The sequence below is a fragment of the Lygodium microphyllum genome, chromosome 29 (genome assembly GCF_053477565.2).
Source record: "Lygodium microphyllum isolate KBCC chromosome 29, Lygodium_microphyllum_v1.1.10, whole genome shotgun sequence".
Taxonomy (NCBI): domain Eukaryota; kingdom Viridiplantae; phylum Streptophyta; class Polypodiopsida; order Schizaeales; family Lygodiaceae; genus Lygodium; species Lygodium microphyllum.
Genome location: NC_141163.1, coordinates 25,461,199 through 25,471,742, shown reverse-complemented (window position 1 = coordinate 25,471,742; position 10,544 = coordinate 25,461,199).

The following is a 10,544-nucleotide window of genomic DNA, read 5'->3' as shown; positions in this document are numbered from 1 at the left end:
TTACCAAAATAAACCATGTAAATACCTTAGCCATGATGGTACTAGGGTTTACTATAAAACGAAATAAGTGCTAATGTAGGCATATTTTATTGACATTTAAATTCATTCTTGGAGATCTCTTATCCATCACCATCTTGGGGTAAGTACCAAGCCTTACATTCTTGTATCTTGATTTCAGCTTTCATGGCTATGATGTGCTATGTATAATGGAAGATGAATATGTCATGGCTTGAAATGAAGCATTTCTAGTTCAGTTCATTAGTTTTCTTGTTGATTTTCATGGTAAAATAGGCCTTCTTTACATTGGTATTAGAGCAATAGTTTAGATATAGTTAGAAGTCATTTTCATGCATTAGATCTAGTTGCAATGACTAGGGACTGGAAAATAGCAGTTTAAATTTAGTCACAAGAGTTATTTCTTCCATAACTGTGGTCAAAGACATGTAGATTTGTCACAAATTGTGATCAAGATGGAGGTTCTTCGCATGAACCTATGGATAATGGTGGACTTTAGCTATTTTGGTAGGTTGTCATAAGATTTTGGCTTATTGTGTGAAGGACATTTGCTAAATGGAGAGCTATGGGAGACTAGAGAGGACTAAAGTTACCTCTACTTTTTTGAAAGTTGGGTTCATCTTCTTCTTCCTCATCTCTCTGGAGCTTTTTTGTGAGCTTCAATGGTGGATTTTCTTACATATCTTCTTTCTTTTACATCAATGACTTGAATGCTTGTCAAAGCCTCATTCTAGTTGGCACATGGAGTATGATCAAAACCATTCTTGGAGGGTTTGATTTAAAACATGGTCAATAGGATAAGATCTTCCTAGACCATAGAGAGGCACAGACCTAAGACACAATTATTGAAGAAATGTGAAGCTACCATTCAATGAAGGGAAAAAGAAGTGCATAAAGCAGCCAATGCTACTGAGGGGCTGCAGCCACAAAGAGTGCCTTGGTCCCTCTCCTCTTCCTATGATTACTACTATTACTACAATATCTGCTACTACTATGATGGATGTGCATGCACAATGTCGATGCCATCACCATTGTCATATATGATGTCATAGTATTGGTGCAAGGAATGTCGTGCCCTTTTCTTGTCCTTCTTTGACTTATGTTTGGGTCTACTGTGCTTGTCAACAACAAGCAAGTTTGCGAAGAATTTGTTCATGAAGATATGGCACAAGACCAAGTTAATAGGTATCTTGAGCTTGCGTTTGAAGTGTGCTAGAAGAAAGGGTTGAAGTGTAGGCATGAGAAGCAAGGACTTGGGGGGGTCACTCATGAATATATGTATATATAACGTGAGTTCAAAATAAGGGGTTTTTAAAACACCATTTTTATACATTTTTTACATACAGAAGGGTGTCATGTAAAGGGGTTACGTACAGATTGAATAGAAAAGGGTTGTGTTTTATTCAAGAAAAATTCACAGATTAGGATATTTATAAATAGCCCATGAATGCACGTTATATAGAGAATACATATATAGTGAACCCCTCGAGAGTGAGGATCACTCATCACAGACAGTTCCCTCTGCTTTGATAGCTTCATTTTGTTTTCCCTCCTTTTCTTCTTCTCCACACGTTGCTTGCTTAATTCATCAAGCCCATAGTTGAAAGTTATCTCCAATTCTTTGTCACCATCTTTGGAATCCTTGCTTTCAAAAACACTAGATCCAAGGAGGAGTGCACAATACTTATCTCTCAATCTCATGTTGATCAGTTCACTTTCTTCACCATCATTGAGGTCATTAGGACTTGTTGAATCTCTAGCTTAACCATCACTAAGATTGTCATCTTCAACATCCTCAACATTTGATGATGAGACATCAGATGCTAGATGTGATGCAACCAACCTTTGGTAGAAATGAGTTCATGACAATCAGTATGTCTACAGCCTTTAAATGGTCCCAATCCATGTTGAGAAAGGGCCGAAAGGGCAGCAAAATTGGAAGCATAGTTATTACTACATTGAAGTATTCTAGTTTAGCATTGAAGAATTTGGTAGCAAATGCAAAAAGGGATTCATTGTTGGATCACTTTCCTACAGTTATAGTGGGATTACTCAACTTGTTTTAGGTCTTTGTGGAGATTATTCTTAGTACTTGCAGGGTACAAGGAACTGCAAACAGCCACCAAAAATTGCAGACAATTTTTTTTGTACTGAACCATTTTCAACATTTGATAGCTCATTGGAAAGATACATCCTTAGTTTCGAATAGAGCCAAGAAATTCATCATTTGGATCATTGAAGCTCAAGATATTTGAGCTTTACTACTATTGTTTACTCAAGACATATCATCACCTATGGCTAAAAACAAGAAGAAGGATCCCATTATGGATGCTGTCAATGAAGTTTTAAGGGGTTACTAGCAGGAAAGAGAGCATGAAGCTTCCCAAGAAGCTGTTTACCTCGTAAACCATGATAATGAGGAGGCGGAAATGAGTTCAACTCGTGTTTTAGTCAACAATCAAGTGAATGGGACTAGCACAACTAATGCATATATAGATTCTAATAACTTTCAACAACTATTCAATGATATAAGGGAAATGAAGTCGGGCATTGACAAACTTGTGGCTCTCTTAAGTGAGAGAATATTACCTACAATAGTCCCAAGTGTTCCAAGCCCTCCCATTGTTGAGGAGCAACCAAGGATTACAACACCTAAGGTTGTGGGGCATTATGAGGTTGGAGAGCAATCTAAAGCTCAACCATGTCAATTTCAGCCTTTTTATCAACCAAAAGTTTACACCACTTCTCATGGTCAAGACCCACAAGAGAGGATCCATGCTAACACTAAGCATGAAGAAGACACACATGGGTGTGATCCTTTCTACAAGTCTTTTTACCTATTCATGAAGAGAAGTTTGAAGAACAAAGACCATATCATGGTCAAGAAAGTGGAGGTAATACTTCTCATGGGCAACACCATTATAATGGACATGGTCATGTCAATTCATCCCCAAACTCTTATGGGCACCAACAACAGTAGGATGTCAACAATAATCATGCTTACAATCATCCTTCTAAAAAAAGTCCTCATTCTAATTAGTTTTGGCCTCATCAAATTAGTGGGAAGCAACCACAACTAAATGCCACAACAAATATTCAATCTCATGTGTATGGACAACATCAAGGAGAGTATATGGACAACCACATGTCATGAGTAATTCTTTCTCTCAGCCACAAAGAAAATATAATCAAGCACATGGATTTGGAAACCCTCATGGACAACAAAAGCCTTATGCTCATGGAACATGGAGCAATGATATTGAAAGGAAAATTTCATTTGGTACAAATACTTATGGGAAACAACACTATAATGGTCAACCTCATCAATTTGAGATGGAATACAAGGAGGAGATTACTGTTTCTAATATCAAGGGTAATAATCCATCCCCAACTAAATTATAAGAATGGTTTGACAAACTTGATATGTACTTATCTTTGTATCCTAGAGCGTAAGCTCAAGTTTGCAGCCCTACACTTGGAGGGATATGCACACACTTGTTGACGGTACATGTCAAAGATTGGTCATGAGTTCTTGACATGGGAAGCATTAAAGAGAGAAATTATTGAAGTATTTGTATCCCCTATCGAAAAAGAGAGGTTGGAAAAGAAGTAGTATGCTCTTGAACAAAGGGGATTATCAATTAGGGACTATTCTAACTAGTTCCTTAGCCTCTCTATGTATGTGGATGGGGTATCCAACAATGCCAAGATGAATAAATATATATCTAGGCTTGAATCTTCTCTATCTTTGGAAGTGGGAGCCATGAAACCTTCCTCTTTACAAGCAGCCATACAATTGGCTGAAAGCTATGGTCAAAATTATAAGAATTTTCTACCAAGAATAGAGCATCATTTTCAGAAAAACTAGACCACTAGGACAACTACTAATTTTGGATAAACAAAGATCAGCAAGGAGAAAAGCAATCAAATACATGTAGTAAGATCCCTTCATTTACTACAATTTACAGTTCAAAACAGGGAACTAATTTCAAGTTGAATGGTGCTGAAAAATAGATGAGATGGAAAAATTACTGAAATTAGTGGAAAACCTTTAGCTCCTTTGGTGCAAGACAAACATGTTTCGAATGACAAGCTGAAGGACATATATGTGAAAGGACTATGCTTCAAATGTGGAGAGAAATAATCTCTCGATCATAAGGCAAAATGCAAAGCCAAGAATGTCAAGGTAAGTATGATCTTTGAGGAAGATTTGGATGTTGAAGCAATTGAAGGCAATGTATTTCAACTTGAGAGTCCATCCACTCTTAAAGAGATGCATGACGATGAAGAGGACATCCATGAGGAGTTTTATGATCCCATGGATGGTTTTCCATTCGACCTAGGTGGATATTATATGGGTGATCCATGGACTCTGATCTAGATTCGTTGAGGCTATTCTCTATTTCCCATGGCTCATGAAATGGCTCTAAAGGGGAAAATACCCTATGCCTTAGAGGCTACATCAATGGAAGAATAGCTCACATTCTTATCAACACTAGGAGTACCCATAGCTTCATAAACACAAAGTTTCTTGATGGGCTGAAGTTGAGCACTCAAGAAACACATTTATCTCTATGGATTCAAGTGGAAAATGGAGGTTATGAGAGCAATAATTAGATTTTCTCTAATGTTTCTATCACTTTCTCTTCATTATGTACAAATTTGGTGAGTCTTATTGCCTTGGAGATGGGCCCCATTGATGTGATACTTGGCTGTAATTAGCTAAAGAGTATTGGTAGATTTACCATGGATTTGAAAAGGCTGCAAATGGAATTGCAATGGCATGGATAGCAAGTTATTCTTCAAGGGATTGAGAAGAAGAAGTTGGTAGTGATCAGTCCCAAGAAGATTAAGAGGGAAATCAATGCTAAGGCATGTATGTTCACTCTTCTCTTGTCTAAGATTGATGACTTGGATTATCCCTCTTCCAATTAGCCCTCTACACCTCCAAGGACATGTATCCTTATCTTTGCAAATTGTTGGAAGACTATGATGATCTATTTCAGCCTCCCTCTTCTCTTCCTCCTAAACATGAAGTGGATCATCCCATTGACTTGCTTCCAAATACCAAGCTTGTGAATAAGTCTCTGTATCATCTCTCAAAGGTGGAGAGAGAAGAAGTTGTGACAAGTAAAGGAATTACTTGAGATGGGTCTTGTACAACCAAGTCAATCTCCATTTACTTCTCCCATTCTTTTGGTGAAGAAGACGGATGGATCATTTTGTATGTGCATACATTATCATGATTTGAATAAGGCCACAATCAAGAATAGATATCCAATACTAAGAACTGATGATCTCTTGGATGAGTTGAAGGATTCCAAGGTCTTTTCAAGATTGATTTGCGATTGGGATGCCACCATATGCATATGAAGGAGGGAGATGAATACAAAACAACTTTTCGGACTGAAAGGAGACTATATCATTTTTTTTAATGCCCTTTGGTCTTTCAAACACTCTAGCCACATTTCAACCATTGAAGAATAAAATACTTCATCCATCTTGTTTAAGACACGTTTTGTCTTCTTTGATGATATTATTGATATATAGTAAGAGCAAAGAAGAGCATTTACAGCATGTTAAAGAGGTGTTTGACATCTTGAGGAATCACAAATTGTTTGCCAAAGCATCTAAAGCCACATTCATGACCAAATAAGTAGAGTATTTGGGTCATGTTATTGGGGAAAATGGTATGAAGGTTTATCCAAAGAAGGTCCAATGTGTTAAGGATTGACCTACATGGACAAATACCACATCATTGAGGGGTTTTCTTGCTTATCTTCATTCTATCTGAGGTTCATTAAGAATTATGTGCATGTGGTTGCCCCATTGACTGATAGGTTAAAGAGCAAAGATTTATTTTGGGATGAAATAGCCGATAAAAGCTTCAATGAGCTAAAGCAACTCCTCATTTCAGCAGCTATATTGGTTTGCCCGACTTCTCTAAGTCTTTACTATCTATGTGGATGCTAGTAGAAGAGTATTGGGGGCTGTTTTGGCCCAAGAAAATGAAAGGAAAATGCATGTATATGAGCAAGAGATGTTGGCTATATTACATGAAGTAAAAAGGTGGCATCATTATCTTTATGGGAGTCACTGTAAGGTGAAAATTGATCATAGGGTGCTGAAGTACTTTCTTTCTTAGCCCAACTTGTCTCCTAAACAAAGAAGATGCTTGGAAACCCTTCAATCTTATGATTTTGAGATTGCATATATGGATGGAAAAGATAATATAGTGGCAGATGTGCTCTCTAGGATGTGGGCTTGCAATGTATCTACCATCTCTACTATATACAAGGATGGGATAAATGACATAGAAGAAGAATATTTGATGGAGGGGCATGCTGCCACTATAATGCAAAAATTATAGCAAGGGAAAAATGAAGAACATCCAAACTCCAAATGGCCTTTAAATGGACTTTTATGGTAAGCAAGCTATGCAAGAAGTGTCGGGAACCTGTGGAGAAGAAGAGTCAAGCATCCCCGAGTCCATGACATCTAGGAGATAAGTGATTCCGCGGCTCCATACAATGGAGCAATCCAAGAATGCTCCTCATGAAGCAAGCACAATTCATTAGTGCACGGCTATAAAGTATCAAAGTCGGGCATAGTATCACCGTGACGCATACAAGATAGCGGAGAGTAATCAAACTCTCTAGAGTCAATCATTGAAAGAGAGCCAACATTCCAAACACTCGTCCAATGAGGTCTCAAGACTACATGTGGCCTCAGCGAAGCGGAAGACTAACATATGGCTAGCTTTCCAGCCTACAAAACTACAAGAAAATAACTCTCATGAGCATGCAAGGAGTCTAGCAACTGATCACAAACATCCTGACCCTGACTGCTATGCCTAGCTATGTCCTCTGGGCCAATAAGTGCCTCATTTTCAGCATAAACAACTTGATGTAATGGCACTATAGCTATTGTAAAATCAGCCATAAAGCGTACTGAATGCTCATCAAGAGGCCTAAGAGGTTTCTACGTCTCATAGAAGACAACATGACGATTGTGTATGACTTGCTGGGTATCCAAATCCCATAATATGTAGGGATTAAAGTCATTATCTTGATAACCAAGGAGGATACATCTACATGACATAGACTCATGTGGCATACGTACAGATGTCAAGCAGCCAAACATCTAATGCCAGGAGGCATATTACATGGTGGATTCTATGAGGTTTTACGGTGGATTTCGTAAACTTTTATTACCGGGGATCATACACAAAGTGGATTCTTTGTGCGAGAAGTCGGGGGACGCCTATCCTTTTCGGGTGTTTTGTTAATTTTATGTGTACATGGGTGATTCCATAGCGGGTGATTCCACAAAATACATATTTAATTAATAAACGTTTATGAGTTTAGAGTGTGCACTCGTGATAAATTAAGGTTAGGATTGATTTCTAACCAATTTATTTATGTAGCTGAAGACTTCTAGGTATTCATTTTTGTCGGTTTAATGGTATTATTTTACTAACGATTGTGAATGCTTCAGTTGATGTGTAGAGATAGAAGCGGTGGCAATGGAAAGCATTGGAGGATGGGATGTATTTGAGTTATTATCAATATTATGATGGGCGCATACCTTGGGCATGGCGCCTATATTTTGTCGTGCTTATTTATCAAAGCACTTGATATTTATTTATTATTTTTGTATGCGCATGGGCACACGATTTAGATATTTGTATTTGGACATTGTATTTGGGTACGCCTGACTTCTTGGGTACCCATTAGCTTTATTTCTATTTGGCACAAAAGCAAACTCAAAAGCTAAAGCGTGCTATTTTGTAATTTGGGCTATTATTTGAGCTTGAAGATGATTAATATATAAAATACATGCTTTGTGGAGCGCTCACACAAGGCATGGGGGGATATTGCACCCAACTGGTCTCTTGTTCATGTGGTGCAAGCTTTCTACATTGATTTGTGTGCAAAAAGTAGAGTTATTTTCTTCTTGGGGACCTTCTGACACTCACTACGCGCGCTTATGGTATCCGATCTATACACAGTGGCATCAGAGTGAAGCTGAGATTGAGAGCTTCCAATCGCTTACCATCTTACGCAAAGGCGGAGCTCCTGGAACAATCGAGCTCTACAATCAGTTTCATCGTGAACGGTCAATACGGGTGTGTTCCTGGCAGTCAAGATGTCAAGATTGTGGGAGAGAAGGAAGGAGTCTCGCTTGAAGCTTTCTTGCTTGCACAATGGGGGAATACACACAAGGGTGGAGGCTGAAAACAGTTTTCCTCTTCTTAGTTGTGTAAGCCAAAAGAACTCTAGTACAAAAGAAATAGAAGAACCCTAGATATGGGTCTCAAACCAAACTCAACTAACTAAGGTGGCATACTAACTGAGCCACGAACTAGAGTAGATAAGGATAGCTATCATGTAGCTATTATTCAGGGGCGGTGTACCAACCGCATCTGCAACTGACAAGTCGGTGACATAAATACACAACGGTCACCCTGGCGTATCACGAGTGGAGCTCGATATGTCAACACTCCCCCTCGAGCTCAATCCCAATTCCTGCACACCAAGCAAGCCTCTGAACTTGCGCAGCTTCTCTGCGCCCAATGCCTTCGTGAATATGTCAGCTACCTGATCCTCTGTGCTGACATAAACTAGATCAATAAGACCTAGTAAAACCCTCTCTCGCACATAGTGATAATGCACCTCAATGTGCTTTGTTCTAGCATGATAGACTGGGTTATTTGCCAAGTGTATACTACTCATGTTGTCACAATAAATGACAACTGGCCCATCTGTAGACTGATGCATATCATAAAGTAGCTTATGCAACCAAGCTACCTCACATGCAGCCATTGCTGCACCCCTGTACTCAGCCTCTGTGCTCGACAAGGCAACTGTAGGCTGTTTCTTGCTGCTCCAAGTGACTGCAGCACTCCCAAAAGAGAACACATATCCACTGGTAGATCGTCTATCAGAAATACTACCAGCCCAATCAGCATCAGTGTATCCATGCAACTGTATCTGAACCCCTGTCTCATAAAATAGTCCATACTGCAATGTGGACTTCACATACCTGAGTATGCGTCTAGCCGCATCCAAATGTGGTTTCCTTGGAGCCTGCATAAACTGACTTACCAATCCAACAACATAGCTCAAATCTGGCCTGGTAATAGTCATATAAATCAAGCTTCCTACTATGCGTCTGTACATAGTAGGGTCTTCCAGAAGCTCACCTGCATCTGCGCTCAGCTTCACATTCTGCTCCAAAGGAACTGAAATAGGCTTACAGCCTGTCATCCCATATTTGGACAGCATGTCCAATCCATACTACCTCTGCAAGAGCTGTATCCCACTTGGTGATCTAATCACCTCAATGCCCAAGAAATAACGCAGCTCTCCCAAATCCTTCATCTCAAACTTCTGCTTCAATAGCATTTTCACATGAAGGATATCTTCATCACTGTCACCTGTCATAATCAAATCATCAACATAAATGACAAGTAGCATAATACCTTTCTCTGTTTTTCTCACATAAAGTGAGAAATCTGCCTTGGAAATCTGAAAGCCAATAGTGACAAGATACTGTCCTATCTTGTCAGACCATGCTCTAGGTGCTTGCTTCAAGCCATACAAAGCTTTCTTCAACCTGCAAACAAACTCAGGATGAACAGCATGCACATAACCTGGTGGCTGCTCCATATAGACCTCTTCTTGCAAATCACCATGCAAGAAGGCATTCTTTACATCCATCTGATGTAAAGACCATCCCTTTGATGCAGCCATAGCAATGACTGCTCTTACGGTTGCCATCCTTGCAACCGGACTGAATGTTTCTTCATAGTCAATACCATATGTTTGTGCATACCCCTTGACTACTAATCTTGCCTTGTATCTGTTCACAGAACCATCTGCATTGTGCTTCACCTTATAAACCCACTTACAACCAATTGCATTCTTACCTTTAGGCAAAGGTACCAATTCCCATGTAGCATTTGCTTCCAAGGCATCCATTTCTTCATCCATGGCTTTCTCCCATTTTTCTTTTCCCATGGCTTGCTCAAAAGAAGTGGGTTCTGGTTCCTGTATCACTTTGACCATATATGCATAGTGAATGGCTGTAAATCCATCATATTTCAGCCTATCCACAGGATACCTAGCTCTCGTAGACCTGCGCAAAGTAGGTTCACTCCCAGGTGCTCTCAAAACATCCCTGGTCTTCCTTACTCCAGGTGTAACAATAGAAGGAATACCCAACTCATCATCAATGCTCTGTTCTGAGCCACTTGATTCACCATCCACATAAGAGTGACCTGCATTCATATCAAACATGGGCTGATCAACCTTCTCTTTTCCTTTTTGTGATACCTGCATACCACTATCTGCATTACTTTGAGAAGAGTCTCCTGATCTCAATCTGCCTGTCCATGGCGAAGAATGTGAACCACTGCTAGAAGACGCTCCAGGTCCACTAATATTTTGTGATTGCTGCTGTGAATTCTGTGCAGCATTACCATTTTGTGCATCTACATCATCAATCACATTTACTGGTTTATACCA